We start from the raw sequence: 25494 nt of genomic DNA on the forward strand, positions 1-25494 counted from the left end.
TCTTCTATTTTGCTTGCTTCTCTCAATCCTTCTTTCAAAAGTGGAAATAGTGACACCAATTATCCTCGTCTCTGTGGAAACTGCTTTTAGATGGGGCTGTAACCGCTGTATACAATTTCTATCGAGTTAAAAGCGCTTCAGGAGAATAGTTAAATAAATAAATGTTTTATTCTGAAACTACACTTCTACAAAAATTTAATGATGATCAAATAACTAGTCTATGTGGTAACGATGCAATTTATTGATGATGCATTTACTTTATCTTCCACTAGCTGTACCCCGCGGTTTTACTCGCATTGCTCCGCTCCTGTTCGTCTTAGCGTGATGATATATATAGCCTATAGCCTTCCTTTATAAATGGGCTATCTTAGAGCGAAAGAATATTTCAAATCGGACTAGTAATTCCTGAGATTAACGCGTTCTAAAAAACAAATCTTCAGCTTAATAATATTAGTATAGATATCAGATATAAGACCAATACTGAAAGAATGAAAATTATTCTTTTTCCAAATGACCCTTTTATATTTGTTACCAAGAGTTGAAAGTCAACATAATATAGCCAAGACTAAAGAAAATAATATTTATTAGCTTCCAGCTATTTGCGAACTTTCTCGAAGTGACAAAGGCCTTCCACAGATAATTTAAATAAGAATGGTTGATGTTTCCGTATTGCAGAAAATAGAAAAGTGTTTTATGTAGAAACTGTTTTTTTTATTGTTGTTACTTTGATAAAAAATAACAGATTCGTATATTAGTTTTTTCATATAAATTACCATTAAATTACAAAAAAATAAATTAGAGTTGTCTACTACAACAACTTTTATTGTCTTAAAGAAAAATATTTTTAATTACTAAAAAATAAATATTTATAATTTTTAGTTACTTACACAATTCCTATATTCATACTGAAGCAATATTATAAGAAAATTATTTAAAATGGCTATTATAATCCTTAAATTCTATTCAGTGATTACTAGAACGCCTACGGGTTTAAAAAATAAAACTCAAATTGCACGCCTCATAAGCGAAGCGTTGAGGTGGGTACTACTGTCACTTCGCGCAAAACATCTGATTTTTCAAACTTAAAATGTCTATAAGTATCATACATTGCACTTGTAAGATAATACATACACACACATATTAAGAAAAAACACTATTTTTAACGTTCATGATATTTTTGATGTCATTTTTGTTATTTAAACTAGTTAAAAAACAGTTTAAAAAAGTTCTGTCTTGGACGTCCGTGTGTCTGTATGTGCGGATCCTTTTTCTTGTTAACACGATAGCGACCGAAATACTTTACTAATCGAGTCTTTTTTTTTCTCTTACGCTTGAGTATGCTCAGGAATAGAACCCTTTCATTTTTCAGGGTCTGATTCGATGTGGTTTAATTGTTATTAAATAAACAAAAATAAAAATTAATAAATATTTATTAAAAAAAAATTATGAGGCGTGCACTTTTGGATTTTCCAAATTATTTCTATATTAAACTCACTCGAACTTAAAAAGGTTTCTTAGGCCGGCTACTCACATACCTGCCGCAGGGGCAATATTGGAACAATCTCGGTTGGTCGGCGGTCGGAGCCATTTCAGTTGTTCTCTAAATTGCCCCTGCTTGCCTATACAGTATACACATCACAATTAAGGAGCCAGTCCAATTTCAAAATTGCCCCTGCTACAGGTAGGTACGTGAGTAGCTGGTTTTAACGTTTCAGGTCTGATAATTCTCATAATTTGCAGTAAAACTCTCACAAGCTTTTCAACTAGTTTCTGAGTAATATGTATCTTTCTGGGCAAAATGTATGATATCACAAAAACTTATATACGAGCAACATCAGGCAGGCCAACATAAAGGTTGATGTTATTACAAACGAAAGTCAGCGTTAATCTATAAAATATTATAAACGTCTATTTTATTGTAATTAATTAATATGAAGTTATATTTCATATGCAATAAATAATAAATATCGTATCGAATCGGTGGTAAATGTTAAAAATTTGTAATGACGATTCAGAAGTGCTTCTAGAAGAAGTCTAAATGAATAGATAAATAAATTTGAGTTTGAGTTTGAATACACCACTTTTCAATTTATTTTCTTGTGTTTGACTTAGCGCGAGTATTATACAATAATAAAATAAAAATTTTAACGGATTTTAAACGCGATTTATTCATTATATATATTATCCCGACGTTCACATTGTAGCAAGCGGGGGGACTTTACAATGGTCAAAAAAATACAAAAAATAAGACTGGCGTATACTTAAATGTATTATTTATTTATTTAGAATAATTTACAGGTTTTAACTAAAACTAAACACTCAACAGTTGTATTATTATTCAAATCATTATTTACACTTCTGTTCGCAAACATTAAGTTTTCAACTACATTATTTTAAATAAACAATCAAGAAAACAATGAGCTATTAAAAATGACACCACAGTTAATATAAATTATAATGTTATTCTAGACAACACTATTTATTTTTTTACAATAATTACATGACAATTAACATACCTATTTAATATAATTTATTATAATCTATAAAAACTATACCTACTCATATCATAAAGCTAAAAAGTTTGTTTGGTTGTTTGAAACCGGTAATCTCAGGAACTACTGGTCCGATTTGGAAAATTCTTTCGGTGTTAGATAGTCTATTTATCGAGGAATGCTAAAGGCTGTATATCATCACGTTAAGACTAAAAGGAGCGGAGCCACGCGGGTGAAAACGCGGGGCGCAGCTAGTGTTATATAATGTACCTAGCTGTTATTCGTGTAAGGGCTGATTTTTCAATCCTTGGTTAAAACTTATTCGTCGAATCCATACTAATATTATAAATGCGAAAGTAACTCTGTCTGTCTGTCTGTTACTCAATCACGCCTTAACTACTGAACCAATTTGCATGAAATTTGGTATAGAGATATTTTGATACCCGAGAAAGGACATAAGCCACTTTTTATTGCGAAATATGTACAATAATATTATGTAGTAGTTAATAATATCAAATCTTTTTTTATTTCTTACTTTTCCGTTTTTGAAGTCGGTTGTTTTTAACGCAGTTATTTTTATTTAATACTTTTTAGTGTATTTTTCAACACGAATCAAACGAGCCCAAACTCGATAAAGTTGAGTCAATATATTACTGAGTTCCTATGGCCACCTTCCGATTCCATCATCAAATCAGCTTCATGTCATGATAATGTTTCATCGCTATCAAATTTACATACGTATACAAAATTTCAGCTCAATCGGTTACCGGTAGGCGGGAAGTGAATCAAAGTTACTTGCTACATATTATCAACTTAGTCATCGAGTACAGACAAAAATGCTCATAAAATAAAAACTACTGGGCCTATCCGAAAAAAAAAAATTATTGGACCAATTCGACACCATCCCGCATCGAACAAAAAAAGAATGACGTAAATCGGTTCAGAAACCTCTGAGTAATCGGTGTACATACATAAAAAAAAAATATACCGGCCGAATTGATAACCGCATAAAATCGCATGGAGAGCTTAATTTTCATTAAAGGCTCAAATCGCGCGGAAAGCTAAATTTTCACAAAAAAGCTCTAATCGCACGGAGAGCTTAATTTTCACAAAAAACTCTCATCGCACGGAGAGCTTAATTTTCACAAAAAGCTTTAATCGCACGGAAAGCTTAATTTTCACAAAAAACTCTAATCGCACGGAGAGCTTAATTTTCGCAAAAAGCTCTAATCGCACGGAAAGCTTAATTTTCACAAAAAGCTCTAATCGCACGGAGAGCTTAATTTTCACAAAAAAGCTCTAATCGCATGGAGAGCTTAATTTTCACCAAAAGCTCTAATCGCATGGAGAGCTTAATTTTCACAAAAAGCTCTAATCGCATGGAGAGCTTAATTTTCACAAAATGCTCACATCGCACGGAAAGCTTAATTTTCACAAAAAGCTCTAATCGCACGGAGCTTTATTTTCACAAAAAACTCTCATCGCACGGAGAGCTTAATTTTTCTCATTAAGCTCTAATCGCACGGAAAGCTTAATTTTCACAAAAAGCTCTAATCGCACGGAGAGCTTAATTTTCACAAAAAGCTCTAATCGCACGGAGAGCTTAATTTTCACAAAGAGCTCTAATCCCATGGAGAGCTTAATTTTCACAAAAAGCTCTATTCGCACGGAAAGCTTAATTTTCACAAAAAAACTCTTATCGCACGGAGCTTTATTTTCACAAAAAACTCTCATCGCACGGAGAGCTTAATTTTTCTCATTAAGCTCTAATCGCACGGAAAGCTTAATTTTCACAAAAAGCTCTAATCGCACGGAGAGCTTAATTTTCACAAAAAGCTCTAATCGCACGGAGAGCTTAATTTTAGAGGTCCGCGCCGCAGTCCAAAAGCCCAGCGGCGCCGGCGTGGGCTAGTAATGTATAAAACTACCATTTTAAAAACGTATTCTAATTTCTAATTGCCCGTATTTGACAGTTATTATCGTGTAATACTTTATTGGATGGATAAGTTTTATCCAAGCATTGAAAAATCGGCCCTAAATAGCATCCAACATTATTCTAGCATTACCATATTCAATGTTTTTATATTGAATAAAGTTATGTAGGGTGTCATTTGTCACAAACAAATAACGAAATAATAAATTATGATTTACAAACCTAGAAAAGTAGGTATTTAACATTCAAGTTCAGAAAAATATTCACATAACTGGCTTATAACATCAATTGCACATCTCTTATATATAAAAATGAATCGCAAAATGTGTTGGTAAGCGCATAACTCGAGAACGGCTGAACCGATTTCGATAAAAAATTTTTATTATATTCCTTGAAGTACGAGGATCGTTCTTATGTAGAGTAAACGTAAATATGTACCACGGGCGAAGCCGGGGCGGACCGCTAGTGTAAAATAATAATCACATCAATCACTTATAATCTGTGCATACAAAGAATTTATATAAAGCATCCTTGAATGGTTTCAGAAGTCTGTTTATAAAATCGACAGATTTAAAAAGCAAGGTTAATTAATAACATGAGCTTTTATTTGATCTCCATTATAAACAATTTATGAAGGCTGTTTTAAAGTCCAATTAAATAGTCTAGTCCAGTGATGTCTAGACTAAAAACTACTTTAACTATTTGTCAAATCACAAAGGAACATCGGTAATTACTCTTGGAAACGTAACAATTAATAGATTCCGTTGGTAACCTGGATTTCGTCTAAAAAATATAATTTACATTGTTAAAGTCAATTCAAATACGATTCTCATTATACTTATATTATAAATGGAAAAATCTGTCTCTCTATTACAAATTTATGGCCGAAAACGGAAAAAATCTACTCCTAAATAGATGATGGTTTTTTCGCTGAACTACGGTCCTCGGGTAGAACCGTGAGGCACAACCAGATTATTTATTGAGTTAAAAAAAATCTGAAACACAATTGAATTTCTTTCATAGAAAAATTGAAAGTATACGATATAAATCGGCACGGTAACAACCAACAAATTAATATTGGATATTAAATTATTTTTATTAAATTTATAACTCCTGAAAGTGTTAATTTAATTTGAAATACGAACTTAACGACAGCAATTAATGTTTAACGTTGTCTACAAAAGGCTATATTTACTTAAATAACATGAACATATAACATTACTTATAGTAGGTATACAGTTCTTTGTCTATCAAAGATTCTGAAGTAGGAACCTACGTACGTAATATAAAGAATTTCAGCTTTTTCTGAACAACTCTTAACGGACTACTTAGCTAGTCGAGATTTTAAATACCCATTAACTAAATTGTTTCCTGTCCCTTTAGAAAATGGATTGTACGATATCTGAAAATGGAGTTTCTTTTCTATTATTATATAAATAAATAATAAATATTTCAGGACAATTTTCACACACGGCACGATCTGATCCAATACTAAGCTTTCGCTTGTGTTATGGAAACCAGATATTTTTAAATAAATACTTATATAGACATTTAACACCCGGACACAGAGCAAACATCTATGTTCATCACACAAATATTTGCCCCGGGAGGGAATCGAACCCACGACCTCTGGCTTGGAAGGCAGGGCCACTACCAACCAAGCCAACCGGTCAGTCGAATACGTACATGACAAAAATCGTGCGTGCAAACATACAGGTGAAGCTTATATAAAATCGTGTTAAAATGGTTTGAAACAATATTTTTAGGTCTGAACCTACAAGTCAATTATTTCTTAATAAATAACTAAATTTACTCTTATTTACCGAGCAATAAAACACTTTCATGCTAAAAATTCTAAGTAACGAATGTTTATAAAGCGAAATGATTAGTCAAAAATCAAACAGAACTTAATTTCATAATATACTTCTTGAATACGAATAATCTTGCTCGTATTCAACACTTCTGAATCGAACATTAAATTCCAAGATTAATATAATCCTTTTATACTTGCTATATAAGACTGCTTTATAAAAACCTTTTCTTATTTGACGATATCAAAATGGAAGAAAAGATGAAAGGTTTTCTTTCACACCCCATATAATACTTGAGTGAAATTTGCTCTTTATTCATTTGTCAAGATGTTAACATTATATTTACACCTAGTAAATGTTCACCTCAATTTTATCAAAGAACTAGCTGTGCCGCACGGTTTCACCCGCATTTCTCCGCTCTTGTTGGTTGTAGCGTGATGATATGATATAGCCTAAAGCCTTCCTGTATAAATGGGCTATCTAACACCGAAAGAATTTTTCAAATCGGACCAGTACTTCCTGAGATAAGCGCGTACAAACAAACAAACAAACTCTTCAGCTTTATAATATTATTAGTATAGATAAAGTAGAATTTAATATTCTTAGATTTAATTCCAGTCGAATGAGTAAAACGTATTAGGTTAAGGGTCAACGTAATTTTCTGAGGTCAGTTTAGTTTATGTTGTTGAAGTTTTGGTAAAATATTTTAACTCGATTTATGTGGATCTAGTTTAAGTTGATAATAATTAGTGATGGCAGTATTCATTCGTTGTAGAATTTACTTAATTCCCTTATTTTCTTGGTGTAGGTATAATATTTATTTCATTTGTTTCTAAAAAAAAGTCAATTTTTAGTAGTAGATTATAGATAGTGAAGAAGTTAATTAAGAATGCATTATTAAGGAAAATAATTTAAAAAATGTTTTAACTCGATCACTCAAATGCTCGTGAAAACAGAGTTCAATGAGCCTTTACTAATAATACTAAAGAGAAAAGGGCATAAAACTTTTTAGACAACTAAATTTTAAGAAATTGCATATAAAGTCAAAACCCATCCTTTTAGTTATGATTGTCTTGCTGTTTTATGTTTATTGTGTTTTTTATCATACACTATAGCTTTCCGCCTGCGGCTTCGCCCGCGTTTTCAAAGAAAAACCCGCATAGTTCCCGTTCCCGTGGGATTTCCGGGATAAAACCTAGCCTATGTTACTCGTGGATAATGTAGCTTTCGCGAATGGTGAAAGAATTTGTAAAATCGGACCAGTAGTTTATGAGCCTATTCATTACAATCAAACAAACAAACAAAGTTTTCCTCTTTATAATATTAGTGTAGATAGGTACCTAAGACCTTAATTATAGGTACATCTTTAATAATAAATAAATATTTCAGGACAATTTTTATATACGGCACGATCTAATCCCATACTAAGCTTTCGCTTATGTTATGGAAACCAGGGCTGATAAACATACATAAATGCTAAAAATGTATATCTTTACATGCTCAGTATGTCACAATTAACTGTGAAGAATGAGAAAATAAAAGGTTTTTCACATTATACGAAACTCCGGTGAATATTCGAGCAACTGCAAGAATGTTTCAATTAAGAAATATTAGAAAAGTTTTGGATTCCGCTAACTTATGTAATACTCGTACAAAATGGCTCTGGTTAGTGTTATCTTAGAAAAATCGCGCTATTATGCAAACTTATGAGTTGTGGTGTGTTTCAACTGAACAATACTGAAAGTTTGTAATAGTCCACGCAACTCTGCAGCAATCATTTATTACCTACATCTTGGAACTTGTAAGTAATATCTACATCTAGATTGATCTATGATATTATGTTGAAAAGTGAGCAGTGGTGGCTCAGTGGTGAGACCTCGGACTTCGAATCGATAAGTCCGGGGTTCGAGACCGGGCGAGCGCGCAGGAAATAAATTGATTTTTCAATTTATCTGCGCATGTTGTAACATCACCACTGCTGGAACGGTGAAGGAAAACATCGTGAGGAAACCGACATGTCGAAGAATCAAAAGTTCGACGATATGTGTCATCCGCCAACCCGCACTTGGCCAGCGTGGTGGATTATGGCCTGTACCCTCATAGGAGGCCCGTGTCCCTGCAGTGGGAACATATATAGCCTGATGATGATGTTGAAAAGACTGACGTACCTTTTTTCTAATAATGTAGAATTATATCTACATTGGTATTGATAGCATTAAAATTAAGCTCCTTACTCTCTAATTTTTCCAATGATTAGTCAAAAAACCGAACCGGGACCTATATTATAAAGTTTGCAATCAAATTGTTAAAATGTAGTTCTCTCTATTTCTTAAACTATAAAATGATTGCTTTTGGATACGACAAAGAAAGCTCATAGGTAAATAATTTATTAAATATACATTGTAAATTCACAAGCTACCTAAATATTTTCACTCAACTTGTCGTGCCTTTCAATACGAAATGAATAGAAACTGAAAAATACCCTTTTTCTAGTAACAAAACAGGAAATTTTAGACTATTCAGCGCGCTAGCAGTCCGTCAATCTCATGCAATATTCAGCGTACATACTCTCCAGTTCTGGCATTTATTAATATCGTATGCAGGTGTTGATCAATATCCATTGCTATCCATTGCTGTTTTTGACACGTGCGTCTTAAATTACTTACGTAGATAGATAGCAATGGATAGCTTGTTTACCGTTCCCGTTGATGTATTGTGTTACAATTTATGGGATTATTTGTTGTGCTTTTACTGCCATTTTCAAGCTGGTTATATTTGCTTTGTAATTCAGTATTTATCACCTACATAGAGAATGGTCAATTGGCTACATCCCATCTACCAACCTGTAATATGTCTCAGTCTGGCATGATAAAGAAGGCTGATCACCTACTCGTCCCTACAAAGATAATCGATCAGTGGAACAGATGTATGCATAATGCCCCTTAATCCCTAGGGGACAAGGACCTTCACTTACTACATCTACCATACACTTGGTCAGCGTGGTGAATTATGGCCTCAACCTTAATTGAAGCTGTTTCCCTGCAGTGGGAACAATATAAACTGATGATGGATGGTGATGAAACAAAACATCGGTCAATATAATAATTGTGCGTGATATGTACACAGTAATACCTTAAATCAATGGATTTATCCAACCACTTTTAGTACTCTTGCTGTAATAAATGTAAACGGTTCAAATCCGATAAGAGTTTAAATACATATTACATTATACAAAATTACACTATAAATTTTGTATATTTCTTTAGAAACAGTTCCAATAACACTACAAATTTATTAGACTCTCTAGATAAGTATCTATAAGTGTCTATAACTGTTTCAAAGTTATAACCTCTTTAGAGTTTGAATGAAAAAAAAAGATTAAAATATGAGTACACTAAAATAAAATCAATCAGAACATAAAAGATACAAAATTTGTTACGTGACCCAAATGGGCTTTATTAGGTACTGAAAGGATATCTGATTCAATGAAACAAGATTTAATCTATTGGTTCTAATCAGATCTTTGTATAAGACGGCTTCGTTTTTCTATCTGATATTAGCACTGATTCCAAATAATTAAGGTTAATTTCCTTCAGTTAATTATGGTTTTTATACTTAGTAATTTGACTTCGTTTGCATAAACTGTCATTTTGTCCACGTAAACTAGCCGACTTTAATTTACGTTTCAGATCTGCTAGTGAAAGTTACTTTAATATAAGAGCAAACGTTTCGGAAATTATCCAGACCAAAGAACATAATATGTACCTATGAGTAAGCAATAAAAAGCTGTTATATTATTAAACTATTTAAATTTTACTATCCAATTTAGAATAGTATCGACTTGGCGCCATATTGTAACGTCATAGCTGTTAGTATTTTCTGATGTTTGATTTTACGCGAGTATTATACATTTAGAAATTAAAGACTTTTTAACGGATTTTAAACGCGATTTATTCATTCTATTATTTTCGAATGAATAAATCGCGTTTAAAATCCGTTAAAAAGTCTTGAATTTCTATAAATCATAGCTGTTAATTCAAAAAACAATTAAACATGACATGCCTAAACTAAATCTAATTTTTCAAATGTTTGACAATTCACATTTAAAATTCATTGACGTTGCTATTCTCTAAGCTATTCTGAATATATATTCATAATTTTAGTATAAAGAAAAAAGCGTTGAAAAATAAAATATAATCCTTGTGATGAAAATAACAGACTTCCTCAATCCCCTAAGTACAAGACCACACAAGCGTGTTTCTCTGGTCAGACTATGTAATATTTTATTCAAATCACGTCGATCCTTCAATCAGATACTGTATATGAAAATGTTATTATAATAACAACGAACGAACAAAAACTTTATTACAACGCATTGGGGGAATCTGTTATTTTCATTCTTTGACACATAAATACGCATGTATTTGGATTGATTTACATGATTCTACCATATTACATAATACATACTATTTTATTTTTAACATATGATTTACAATTTACCTAAATATCATTTACCTTAACGTCCTAAAAAAATCTACCGGCCGAATTGAGAACCTCCTCCTTTTTTTTAGTCGGTTGAAGAAGGCTAGAATTTGCCATTCGAAATGCCAAAGTTATTTGTTACGTAATGTTTTCAGTGTTGTGACCAAGTTGTGACTATAGCTTAAAACTGTCATAAAATTAACATGACAGGACTATAAGTTGACCCTTTGATCACGCGTAGACCTCCCAAGGGTAGTAGTTATTGTAAATCCCTTTCTAAAAGCAACTTCACAAATATTTATTACAGAAATTTACACGCTACACTTTAGTAAGTCTTAATTATCGGTAATCGATTATTATGACTTTCCACCCGCAGCTTTGCCCGTGTAGTTCCCGTTCCAGTTGGATTTCCGGGACACAACTATATCCTATATCCTTTCATAATCCTTTCTCATGTCTCAAGCTATCTTTGTATCAAATTTCATCCAAATCGGTACAGTGGTTGATGCATGAAGAAGAGATAGTCAGACAGGCTTACTTTCGCATTTATTATATTAAATTACGATAGAAATTCACACGTACACAACATTATGAGTAATCGATTGTTATTAGTTATCAGACCAAGGTGACCTAACTTAAACATTTATCAAACAAAACACGCCAGGCACAAAATCTTCATGTTTTCGTTATATAGGCCATAAGTCTTTCTTTTATAAGCAATAAATCAAAGCAAGTCCCGTATTTGCGAACATACGGATGTTGATACAAGTTGTTATTACACTGAAATTGGGTAAACAGATATGAATTATCCATACATAATTTGCTCTTAATTGGAAACGTAATTAATTCTTACTCATAACCAAATTACATACGAAACATCTGTTAATCACTACATAGTATAAAACAAAGTCGCTTTCTCTGTCCCCTATGTCCCTTTGTAAAAAACTACGCAACAGATTTTGATGCGTTTTTTTTTAATATATAGAGATTAATTTGGTTTTAGACAAAGCGGGCGAATCCGCGGGCTAGTAAAGTATAATTAATGAATTACAAAAGCATTTCGATCTTAGTACATATAAACAAAGGTTATTAAGAATTACTACATAATATTGAACATCTTTTAGACTACGCAACGGATACTGGTGAAGTTTTTATTAATAGATCTAAGATAATTTGTTAAATTTTCTACGAAGCGGGTGAAACTGCGCGCGAAACGCTTGTATAATAATAAAAATTCTATGCATTGCTTTTTGGTACGATATTCTACGATGAAAATGACTAATTGTTATTTCACTAATTGTAAACAAGTTGTAAACAAAAAAATGACGTTTGGCACTCGGGGACGTCCGCGGTAAAGCTATTGCATAGCATCCCTTCAAGCCACACCTCCGTGCCCGTCGGAGTGGGGAGCGTGGGGTTTTTCGTTACGGAATTTCTGGATTCGGTCCCTGCGCTCAAGGCCCGCGATAGAAGCTATGCAATAGCTTAAAAATATTTTTACAATTACAATAAATTCATATGAGTTTAAATGAAGTGTCTGAACAACAATAACATAACTTTTCAACCGACCTTAAATAGATAACCAACTAAACAGGCACATTATAGTGAGCATGTTCAAAAACCCTACACTTTAACACTTACATCAGTACATAAATCCAAAGAGGTTGTGTAGATAACCAACTAAATAGGCACATTTCAGTGAACATGTCCAAATAACCTAGCCTTCTTGAACACGTATTAGCACATAAATCCAAAGAGTCTGTGAGTGCCTGTGACAAAAGACCACGAAAGCTAAGCCGCAACCCATTCAAACTACTAAATTGCTAACTAATCCTTGTTCACATCTATTCATAATTATATGTTATATGCGAATATAACCTCTCTACAGAAAGTGCTTATAATAGGAAGATAATTATAGAATTAATATCTGAATTCAGAATATTCTTTAATCAAATATGAAGCAGTTTTTCGTATAAAATGTTCATAGACGAATTACTTTTGAAAAGTAATAAAAAGACGGTTATGATTCTAGAATTTACGTCAAAATGCACTTTAATTAAATGCATAGTAGTACAGGGGCGTCGACTACGTGGGTGCTCGGGTGCTCCAGCACCCACGAGAGGTAAATAGTGGGTGCCGAGCACCCACGAAGTCCACGACTATGAATATTTAAAATAATTATTCTCATCTTTTAACAAACCCGCGCGATCTAAATAATAAACATAATTATTATTAAACGTAATACGTACGCCTAGAAATAATCTTGTATTTTATTGTGTCCATTTAGTAATTACTAGCTAGACTCCCGTACGCAGCTTCGCTTTCATAGATTTAGTCTTCCGTTGTAAGTACTTCTGACTTCTCGAATCTCGATAGATTGATCGCCATACAAAATGGCGACACCTAGATATATAACATAAGTGATAACTGCGTTAAAAACAACCGACTTCAAACTTGCACTTGCAACATTTACAAACACAGATAAAAATGCTCATAAAATAAAAACTACTGGGCCTATCCGAATAAAATTTTTATGGGACCAATTCGACACCATCCCGCATCGAACAAAAAAAGAATCACGTAAATCGGTTCAGAAACCTCTGAGTAATCGGTGTACATACATAAAAAAAAAATACCGGTCGAATTGATAACCTCCTCCTTTTTTTGAAGTCGGTTAAAAATTATAAGTAGCTAGGTATGTCATTTAAAAAGCTGGACTCCAGCTCCAGGAGCACCCACGAGAATTTTAAAAACCCGGCGCCCCTGTAGTAGTATTATATAGATATTATAGTATGTATTATATAAATGCTTCCTATTCACAATATTGGTATCGCCATAACAAATAAACGTGATGGCTGTCAATAACATACAAATTACACATTAGTTATAATCAAGCGTATTAGTTTTGGCTTCGTATTGGTGTTGCAAATGTAGTAATTAGTTTATATAGGTTTAGGCTTAATTGATTGGAGCAGATGTTTATTTATACGAATACTAGCTTGCCTCCCGCGGCTTCGCCCGCTTTATCTAAACTCTTCAGCTTTATAATATTAGTATAGATTCGTCAACGCCATTAAATGGATAAAATATATAGCTAGCTGCTAACCCCTACTTCGCACGGATTACAGAAAAATATAGCTTGCTAAGTATTGAATTTTTAAAATAAGTTCAGCAGTTTTAACTGAAATTCTATCAAATAAAAAACCTTTCATCTGTATAAGTATAACGTACCTTTTAATCTAGATACCTACATATGTATTTATTATAACACAATCTTCAAGTATTTTGCTTCCTTATAATGAAGATGCCTTGGAATAAGACTTTCATAGTTATACAAAGTTTTGAAGTACATCTTGAATATGATGGAACGAGAGTTATGTAAACTAGGAAACTGTTAACTTAGTCATAACTTAGGTGATTTTATTCTCTTCTCAAGGAAACATTTTATGTTATATTGGAACTTTCGTATACGTAGATAAGCATTCATAGTTATAAAGGTTAATGAAATTAATCCAGGAATTAGTTTTTATCTTATATATAAAATTCTCGTGTCACAATGTTAGTCTGCATACTCCTCCGAAACGGGTGGACCGATTCTCATGAAATTTTCTGTGTATATCGGGTAAGTCTGAGAATCGGCCAACATCTATTTTTCATATGTACCACGGGCGAAGCCGGGGCGGACCGCTAGTAATCTAGATAAATATTTTCATATCTTAAGAATTAGCATAAGTAGGTACATACATACATCCCTATTAATAACTTTAAAACACGTTTACAAATCTAAATGAAAAAAACCTATAAGTATATGCCTTTTTACCTGAGGAAAGTCACTTTTAATATTTCAATTTTTAGATTTTACGGCGCAGTCGAGTACAAACCGCTTCTTATTTGACAAAAAAGGTTCATTAATTCCAATCTCAAGTTTTTCATTAACCACAGAGCTTGATCTACGTAATGAAAAATCCCTTTTAGTAATAGCTTTGTATTCAGCGACATAAGTGAAACAAGGGAACAATAGATTGTTTTAATCATTGAATAAAGATGTTTGAAAAGCGAGAAAATGTCTTGCGGGAAAACTGTGATAGAGGAAAAGCTGAAAAGCTGAATGTACGAAAATATCCATTATAGCGATTATTTTCCGTAATGGCTTTGGTGAGAGATGCTAAATTTATTCGTCTGCATTGGTGGAATACATTTTTCTCTATAAATAGATATATGAGCCTAATTTTATTTAAAACTAGCTGTGCTCCGCGGTTTTAGCCGCAGTGCTCCGCTCCTGTTGGTCTTAGCGAGATGATATACATATAGCCTATAGCCTTCCTCGATAAATGGGCTATCTAACACCGAAAGAATTTTTCAAATCGGACCAGTAGTTCCCGAGATTAGCGCGTTCAAACAAACAAACCAACTCTTCAGCTTTGTAATATTAGTACAGATAATAGCTTTTAAAATTGCATCTACCCAACAATTTTAAATAGCAATATTACATAATGACTGTATTACTTAATTACATTACGGGACGCTTATTAGACAATAATAATAATAGTTAAAAAAACTAAAAAACACGCTTTTTATAGAAAACCGAACTAAAAAATAGAAAATTTTATCAAATTAGTGTATTATCATCGGTCCTCAATAAATCTACAAAGTTTGAACGAAATCTGGCCGTTTAAAGTGGGTCAAAATCGCGCCCAAAGAAGTCGGTTACAAACATACAGGTGAAGCTAATATAAAGCGTGTATAAAAAGGTAGGTCACAACAATATTACCAAACTTGGGTAAAATAATAATTACTGTTTTACAGTTGGTACGTTTAAATACACAAATAAAAAAAATGTGTGCGTGTAGGTTACGAAGTAACTATTCTCTAATCTGTGGTGTAGGTACTAGTGTACACACGTAAGAAGTGAAACTTCTTTATAAACTTATTTTTCATAAAATAATTTACTATAATATGCAACTTTACAGAAATACGTCGAATCACGCGTGTTAACTGGTAGGGAATAAAATAATGTTACACTAAATTTTTTTCCAACCCCGATAAAGAAGTTTCACTTCAATAAATGCAAATGAAGCCTTCCTTCTTTAAACATACAATTCCCTTAAAAGTCTAAGTACATCGTTTTAGTTTCATCACAAATAATGTACCTAAGTTTTTAAAAAATAGGTACCTACACACCAGCTGTCGTCATATTTTTCATTTGTTCAAGTTTTCCATACAAAATACTCGTGAAATTTTTAACGAATAGAAAAAAATCAAATTCTTGATTCTTGAAAATAAAAATATCAAGTACTGAAGTCAATTACCGTACGTTTATGTCTATATAAATAAAACATTATTGTTGATCAATATTCAATATATTTATATTACATATTATGAAATTTGCTACCGTTTTGCAATTAGGGGGAAATAATTAGAGCTTACCTCGCATTAACTTTCCCACAATAGGATTAATTAAAAGTTATGCGAATTTAAAGTTGTTCCTATAATCTACCGGATAATATTATTAGGAAAGTTAAACGGAGGGTTCCGTTGAATTGCTACACCTGTCCCCGTACCTTGATGTCTTATAGCCGTGTTATCCCTAGTGTGGAAAAGGGACAGCGCTAAATAGGTTGTCTAGCGCCATCTCGTTCTCACACTGGAAGTAATACTGCTATAAGACTTAATAGCAACCCACCTGAAACTGTATAAAGTTTCTTGTTTCTAGAACAACTAACGGTTACGGCTAATAAATTATATCTAAGTTTATGTCCCTTGATAAAAAAACGAACTAGATATTTTCTTTTACTTGTTTGTTATAGCGACACAATTCTGGGTATCTATATGATAATATTAATACATATATGGCAAGTATAGTAGGTACAATATGACATATGTATATTATGTGTAGGTATATAGTATAGCGGTTCAAAAATTGTCTCAATATTTTTAATTGAAAAGCAAATAAGTATACATACTATTCCGTATAGAAATAGAAATGGAGTAGATTTTCTAGAAGTAGGCGAGACACAACAACAGAGAATTCAAAAATAATAATATTAATAACCTCTCATGCCAATCAAATCGACAACATTCTGTTTTCTTACAAAATTAACTTCCCGAAAACACATCTGGACTTTTTCACTCTCAAGTAAACGTTATACGTATGGAAAACGAATATATAACAAACGAAGGAAAATTTAATTAATAATTTAAACGCTCATGGAGTTTGGAACTAAAATTAAACAAAACAAATTAATCAACTTATTCTTTGTTACATTTCAAACACGTGAACACAATACAAAAGTACTAAGTTAAGGCTTTCGTTTGTATTCAGGCATTCAAGATTGTCACTTAATTATGTATAAGAATAAGAATTACCTGTCAGCTGTCTGCTGTCGGCTGTCTATCGTTCCTAAGCCGGCTACTCACGTACCTTTTTTTTTATAGTGGGGAAATCTTCCAAAGATACCCACGGCCCCCGGGGAAGGAGCCGTGGGTTATGTCGGATTCTTACCGACTAAAACCCCACTGTGTTCCGTCGAGCCGCTTTAATGATGGGGCCGCGGGTATTTGTTAGAATTCTTCCGCGACGGCTACTCACGTACCTACCGCAGGGGCAATATTGGAACAATCTTGGTTTCACGGCGGTCGGAGCAATTACAGCTGTTCTCTAAATTGCCCCCGCTTGCCTATACACATTACAATTATCGAGCCAATATTGCCCCTGCTGCAGGTAAGTGAGTATGTAGCTTGTAGTATGGCTTTATGTAGTAAAAATCTATACTAAGATTATAAAATACCTACAGAAGTAGGTAGGTATGTTAGGCTTTCACAGGAAAACATAACGATTACACCGATTTTGGTGAAATTTGGTGTGAAAATAGTTTAACACCCAGAGTCAAATATAAAGTATATTTTAGCAATTAGAACTTTTGAAATATGTTAAAACAGTGGGAAAAGTATTTTAAAATTAGATTATTGTCTGGACTCCTGAAAATAATTACAACCAATTCAAAGGTACTTCTAATCCTGTTTCAATGTATATTTAAATTACTTTTACTATATAAGTAGGTACATATAATTTGTCCCATTCATAGACCTTTTATAGATTTAGATACAACATATTATAGGTTAAATTTAGCCTTTTAGAAACAGGATTTCTACTTTCAGTAAATATCCTAAAGCTTACGATGTGAAACCGTCTCAATACAAAAAGAATTTTACCGAGAACTTTTTTTTTTACATCAATAAAAAACCAAAAGCTTGACTGACCGGTTGGCTTGGTTGGTAGTGGCCCTGCCTTCCAAGACAGAGGTCGTGGGTTCGATTCTCACCCGGGGCAAATATTTGTGTGATGAACATAGATGTTTGCTCTGTGTCTGGGTGTTAATTATCTATATAAGTATTTATTTAAAATTATATATGTATGTTTATCAGCCATCTGGTTTCCATGACACAAGCGAAAGCTTAGTATGGGATCAGATCGTGCCGTGTGTGAAAATTATCCTGGAATATTTATTTTTATCCTACTTACTATTATAAAGGCGAAAGTTTGTAAGTATGGATGTATGGATGTTTGTTACTCTTTCACGTAAAAACTACTGAATGGATTTGAATGAAACTTTACCACAATATAGCTTATACATCAGAATAACACATAGGATAGGTTTTATCCCGGAAATCCCACGGGAACGGGAACTATGCGGGTTTTCCTTTAAAAACGCGGGCGAAGCCGCGTGCGGAAATCTAGTCTTAATATATATAAATCTCACAATGTTTGTCCTCAATGGACTCCTAAACCACTTAACCGATTATAGTAAAATTCGCACACCATGTGCAGTTCGATCCAACTTGAGAGATAGGATAGTTTTTATGAAAAAAAAACGTAAACATGTAGGTACCACGGGCGAAGCCGGGGCGGACCGCTAGTATTTATTTATATCCTAGAGCTTAGGATGTAAAACCGTCTCAATTCAAAGGAAGTTCTACCATTTTACATCAATAAAAATGTAGTTTGGGATTTTAGTATTCAGCCGAAAGTCTTTAATCAAATCTATTCTATTCCACGGATGTGTCCCAAAAACATTTTAATCAAGTTAAGCGAAAACCAATAATTATTGATAAGTGTTTTGTTGTCAGGAACTTTATTCATTACTTATTGTATCCCTTAAGGGATAATTTTGAAACAATGTATTTCCCTGTAATCAAAATGATACATAATGAAGTTTCGGCATTTTATTGCTATAGGTATACTAATACCTATAGCAATAAAATGCCGAAACTTCATGACCGATTCTTATGATTAACTAGCTGTGCCCCGTGGTTTTACCCGCGTGGCTCCACTCCTAATAGTCTTAGAGTGACGATATAATATGTATTATATAGCCTTTCTCGATAAATGGACTATCTAACACCGAAAGAATTTTTCGAATCGGACAAGTTCCTGATATTAGCGTGTTCAGACAAACAAACTCTTCAGTTTTATAATATTACTAGCTTTCCACCCGCAGCTTCGCCCGTATTTTCAAAGAAAATCCAGCATTGTTTCCGTTCCCTTCAGATTTCTGGGATAAAACCTATCCTAAATGCTAATCCACGTTACCCTCTATATGTGTGCTAAATTTCATTGTAATCGGTTAAATATTTTAAGGGTACCGCCTAAAATTTATATTTTAAAATTTCTAATTAAATATGAATCAATCAGGCCATCAATCATTATAGTCGGAATTATATTAATTAATTATATTTTGAATTGTATCCTTAAGAAAGAGGATTTGTCATAATTTAACAGATAAGCTAAACAAAACAAATCCAACAGTTGTGAAAGTGGCTTTAAATCTTGTCGAGATATTTATTATGTCACGATACAAATGTATTTAAAAGATGCTTCAATAAATATTGTTTTTAACACGCTTATACTTATTCCATTAGATTATTCAGTCATCTGTATGTAAGATTGCATGTTTGTATGTAACCGACTCCTGATTTAATTTAAACTTTGTACACTTATCAAAGGATCGGCATGACAATAATTTCATGAGTTTATCCTTATTAAATTGCTTTATTTGTTTTTTTTTGCACGCCTCATAAGCGAAGCGTTGAGGTTGGGTACTACTGTCACTTCGCGCAAAACATCTGATTTTTGAAACTTAAAATGTCTTTATGTATCATACATTGCACTTGTAAGATAATACATACACACACATATTAAGAAAAAACACTATTTTTAACGTTCATGATATTTTTGATGTCATTTTTGTTATTTAAACTAGTTAAAAAACAGTTTAAAAAATTTCTGTCTTGGACGTCCGTGTGTCTGTATGTGCGGATCCTTTTTCTTGTTAACACGATAGCGACCGAAATACTTTACTAATCGAGTCTTTTTTTTTCTCTTACGCTTGAGTATGCTCAGGAATAGAACCCTTTCATTTTTCAGGGTCTGATTCGATGTGGTTTAATTGTTATTAAATAAACAAAAATAATAATTAATAAATATTTATTAAAAAAAAATTATGAGGCGTGCACTTTTGGATTTTCCAAATTATTTATTAAATTATAATAATAAGACGTAATTATGAAATGAATCTTTTTACTGTTGCCGAGATACAAACACATTCCTTCTATTTTCCGATTTTCCACAGATAAAACCGTTTCCCTGTATGAAATGCAATGCCTTTAGGTAGATTTAAAGAGTTTAACCATGATCTCCGGTATAAATTGTTTTTCCTCTTCACTGACTCGCCTTGTTATGGGTTTAATTCGCTCGACAAGCACTTTCAGCCGTGAGATTATAGTGTAAAATAATGTCTATAAATAATTTTTATCAACCAGACAATCTTGGAAGCTATATTTAGAAAAATAATCGTTTGTTGGACCTACCGTGTAAACGAAATACATTATTAATTGATAATATAACAAACGATTAGATGCGTCAATAATTCAGATAATAACGATAAATTAACGCAATGAACAATAATTAATTAAAATATATATCAGTAGATATTTGAAGGTTAACAATAACAATTGGAGTTATTCGATACATAGACGAACAAACAAATTATTCGGATGATTAGTTTATATCAATTACTACTTATCACTCAGTGTATTCTCGCCTTTAATCATTTTCTAAAAGCTCTTTCTTTTCTAGTTAAATACATTTTCCAAACAATTACAAATAAAAAGGTATAAAACATCGTTAAATTACATATATATCACACCCACTTCTGAGATAAAATTGAATAATTTGTCAGTTTTTCTACAAATTGGATTCGATTGAAGTGAAGAATAAGGGCGGAATGCTTGTTAGGATTAATAAAAGATCGTCAGACGTATCCCGTAAGTAGTTAAATTGGAATCCATATGTATTTGGTTCTAATTTTATTGTTTAACCGATATCTCGTGTGAGATCCTGTTTTTGAACACAAAAGTTCCTTCTTGTTAAGGAAATCTTTGAAATAACTTTTTGGCACAACAGGCGCCTTAAATCAGAATCATTATATGAAATTACTTTCATTTTGCATTAAATTTTACGAGTTCTACTAACTTTCTAAACGTTATTTACTTAAATATTCTAAATGGTTCGCGAAAAGAACATAAACAATTTATAAACAGTACGTAATATGTGTTATTTCTAAACTTGTGTATTTTTCTGTAGGTTGGTTAACTACTTACTGGTTTACTATGAGTCTAGGTTATAATTGCCAACCTAGAAACCATATAAACATATGGTAGTGCAATGAGTTAATCTTAATACTATTATAAAGGCGAAAGTTTGTAAGGATGTATGGATGTATGGATGTATGGATGTTTGTTACTCTTTCACGTAAAAACTACTGAACCGATTACAGTGAAATTTAGCACACATATAGAGGGTAACTTGGATTAACACATAGGATAGGTTTTATCCCGGAAATCCCACGGGAACGGGAACTATGCGGGTTTTCCTTTGAAAATGCGGGCGAAGCCGCGGGCGGAAATCTAGTAAACAAATAAAACAAAAACACGTATCTAATATTTCTCGCGAATTTATAAACATTATGCAGGCCAATGCCAAAGGTGACTTCACTGCAAAATATTTAAAAGAAGTTACAGACATGTTTATAATTCGTCAGTTCTTTTTACACCTTCGTTTTTTTGTGAATTCGTTGTTTTTCAATTATTTACATTTTCCCCGAATTTTCCTTTTCGAAAGGTAGTCATTTTGTATTCACAGAGAGATTAAATAAAAGTAAAAAGGCGGATGATTTTAATTATCTATAAATATTGCTTAAATACATTTATATATGCAATCGCAAAATTTAAATATAAGTACGTCATTTCAGTATTTCATGAGTTATATAAATATTCAAATCAATTTTTAAGGCAGAAATTAACTAGGTAAATATTCTAGAAGTCATTACTTCATGACTTTATTAATTTCTAGCTGTGCCCCGCGGTTTTACCCGCATTCCTCCGCTCCTGTTGGTCTTAGCGTGATGATATATATAGCCTTCCTCGATGAATGGGCTATCTAACACCGAAATATTTTTTCAAATCGGATCAGTAGTTCCTGAGATTACCGCGTTCAAAAAAAAAACAAACAAACTCTTCAGTTTTATAATATTAAATAAGTACATATAGATAACAATCGTGCATAAAGAAAAGGTACATTCCTAATTTTAGCACCTAAACCCCACAAGGCAATCCATCCATCTCTTTTAAGAACACGTTACACAAAAAACATATATCTTTAGAAAGCTAAGAGGAAGTTATTTACGAAAACAAAACGAAAGTTTTCCTCTAATATATTGCATTTACGAGACAAAGTTGTAGCATGTTGTTAATCCCTCTATCAGACGAGCCTCCATCCTTGACCTAAGATAATTATGTCTTACTTTCCAGTCAGGACTATGGTACCAATATTTGTTGTTTTTTAACTGTACCATCACTATTTAATACACTATTATGTTTAAGGAAACATATATTTAAAAGGAAAGATGTTTTGGAAGTTAATCTTATTTTAATAGATTTATATAGTCGATAGAACACAGAATATATTTAAACCTTATCTCACGATCGAAGCCGCGCTGGTAAACTAGTTTAAGATGTAAAAAATAAAATAATAGGTAATTCTATACTTGGAATACGTGATATATTGCTTCTTGTATTCAATTACGAGTGATAGATATCGGTTTGACATTTTTCGTGTTAAATAATTGTTCTTACCTTTTGTTTGCCGAAGATATGAAATAGCAATGTTTTAATATTTAAGAATGTTCTCGAAGTATAGTGGAAGTTCTTGTAGGTACAAATATTTATTTACGAACTATAACTAGGTTACAGCTTGTAACGTAATTTACTCAGAACAGAAAATATCTACTCATTTTATAAAACTACATATTATATTCCTATAATAAACGTTAAATACTCCTACTTTTTTAAAGTCGGTTAAGAATCACTTATAGTTATGGTCACTCATTAGCTAGGTATTAATTTAATCTTACTTTTTAAATTTTAACAAAAACAAAATCTGTCCGACCATAGTTTGGCGTAGACTCTTTTTAGGACTGAATAAAATACGGGCCTAATCAATGAATGTACTTTCTAGGTCGTTATTCGGCAACAATAGCAACAATAGAACCAAATATAGAAAAAAAAATTGGTTAAAAATACTTGATTTTTCTTTATTTCAGAAAATAATACATCGTAAGTAATAAAATATAAGAAGCTTTTGTTCCCGTAATATGGACTTGTCAGTATTTTCTCAAAAGGAAGTTTTTTTTTAATAGATACTTTTATTAAACAGTGTACAATTTGTCTATTCCATTGTCTATATTCATGTAATTGCATTTTCCTCGTTAATCTTTATTCGATCTAGATCATTTGTCTTTATTGCCTGCGAGTGCAGACTAGTTTATTTGTAATCTTTGGTCTAATAATAAAATATAGAGTTGCATTTTTATTTATCACTATGCAGATCAGAGAATAAGTTGTTTTATATTTTCATCCAATACTAGAAAATTTACGTACAGGAGTCAGGACATGTATCAATTCAATAATTTATAAAGTAGGTTTTATAATTTATATTTTAACCTAAAAGTAGGTTTTATATTTAAATTTACCTTAAGGGCGTATTCAGAAAGAAAGCTTGAAACTTATAAGCGCTTATAAGCGCCGATAAGCGCTTATAAGCGCTTATAAGTTTCAAGCTTTCTTTTTGAATACGCCCTAACAGTAAAATAAGACATTTTATTTTTTTTTATCATCAAAAGAAGGTACTGAAGCATAGCTAAATGATAAAAAATACACATTTTCACCTCGTTCTGTATAAATTTATAAAATGTGCATTTAGTTATTGAAACTTTGTAAGTACTTAAACACTATTTAACTTATAAGATAACTAAATCATATATATTATTAAATATGACTTATACCCTGTGCTTATACCACAGACTAATAATAATACCTATACTACGTCTTATATTATACAAATTCATATATCTATTATTTAAAAGTAAGCAGATTTACCTAATAATATCTACTAAATTGTAAAAGTAGTACATTTCCGGCGATGTGGCAGAGTGCATTGGTGCGACCACTTCCAAAGAAAAGTAATCCTGCATCTGTTAAAGATTTACGGCCTATCAGCATCTTGCCATGTTGCTCCAAAATCCTTGAAAAGATTGTTCACAAACAGTTAATGGATTATCTTGAGTCCAATAACATACTGCCTGACCTTCAATCTGGATTCAGAAAGCGAAGAGGTACTGTAACAGCATTGACAGATGTGCTGGATAATATTTTATGCGAACAAGATTGTGGTAAAGGAACGCTTTTGGTCCTTTTAGACTTTTCACGTGCTTTTGACACCATAGATACTAACCTACTTTTATCAAAATTGGTCTATTACGGCTTTTGCCAAGATTCTGTTGCTTGGTTTAAGAGTTATCTTAGTGAACGTAGGCAGACTGTAGTGGTCTCTAATAGTGACGGAACTACTTCTCTTTCTCATTGTAGTCCAGTGAAACGAGGAGTACCTCAGGGTTCTATTTTGGGACCTATTTTGTTTGTCTTGTACACTGCAGATATAATATCGAAAATTAAGTACTGCCACTACCATATTTACGCTGATGATGTCCAATTATATACCTCTTTTAAACCTGATAAAACTGACGAATTTATACAAAAATTAAATGACGATCTGGACAGCATTTCAAAATGGTCAATAAATAACGCATTAGTGCTTAACGCCGATAAAACCAAATTTATGATACTGGGTACTCCTCAAATTATTAAACAGATTGAGCAACAAACGTCGCTGTTGCATGTAAACGGAGTCCCGTTGGAACGTGTGCGTGAGGCTCGGAATCTAGGTGTAATTTTCGATGAAGCACTTAGATTCGAAAAGTTCATAAATACGACAATCGCAAACTGCTTCTACCGATTAAAACTATTGTATCGCATAAGAAATTACCTAGATCCTCGTCTACGTCTCAGACTATGTGAGTCTTTGGTTTTGTCAAAACTCAACTATGCGGATGTAATGTACGGTCCCCGTCTCCTATCTCGTACTAAAAACGCCATTCAACGAGTGCAAAATGCTTGCGCAAGGTTTTGTTGGGATATTCCTGCTCGAACGCACATCTCGCCATATTTAAAAAAAGCAAACATCCTTAACATGGACCATCGTAGGCGTTTACATCTTGCATCTCTTCTCTTCGATGTGATCAGTACCAAAGCCCCAGCGTACCTCTATAATAAACTGACATGGATGGGATGTAATAATGGTATAACTACTAGGGCGACCCTC

The 25494-nt window shown here is 32.6% G+C and overlaps 1 protein-coding gene across 1 annotated transcript in view; it reads left to right on the forward strand.

Annotated features, from left to right (window-relative positions):
- Rh7 (G protein-coupled receptor family protein rhodopsin 7) overlaps positions 1-25494 on the forward strand; it is a 51959-nt gene that overhangs the window by 19610 nt on the left and 6855 nt on the right. The window lies entirely within an intron of this gene.

Source organism: Colias eurytheme, chromosome 10 (genome assembly GCF_061535395.1).
Source record: "Colias eurytheme isolate Ceu_HAF_F1 chromosome 10, ilColEury1 Martin Lab GWU primary, whole genome shotgun sequence".
Lineage (NCBI taxonomy): Eukaryota > Metazoa > Arthropoda > Insecta > Lepidoptera > Pieridae > Colias > Colias eurytheme.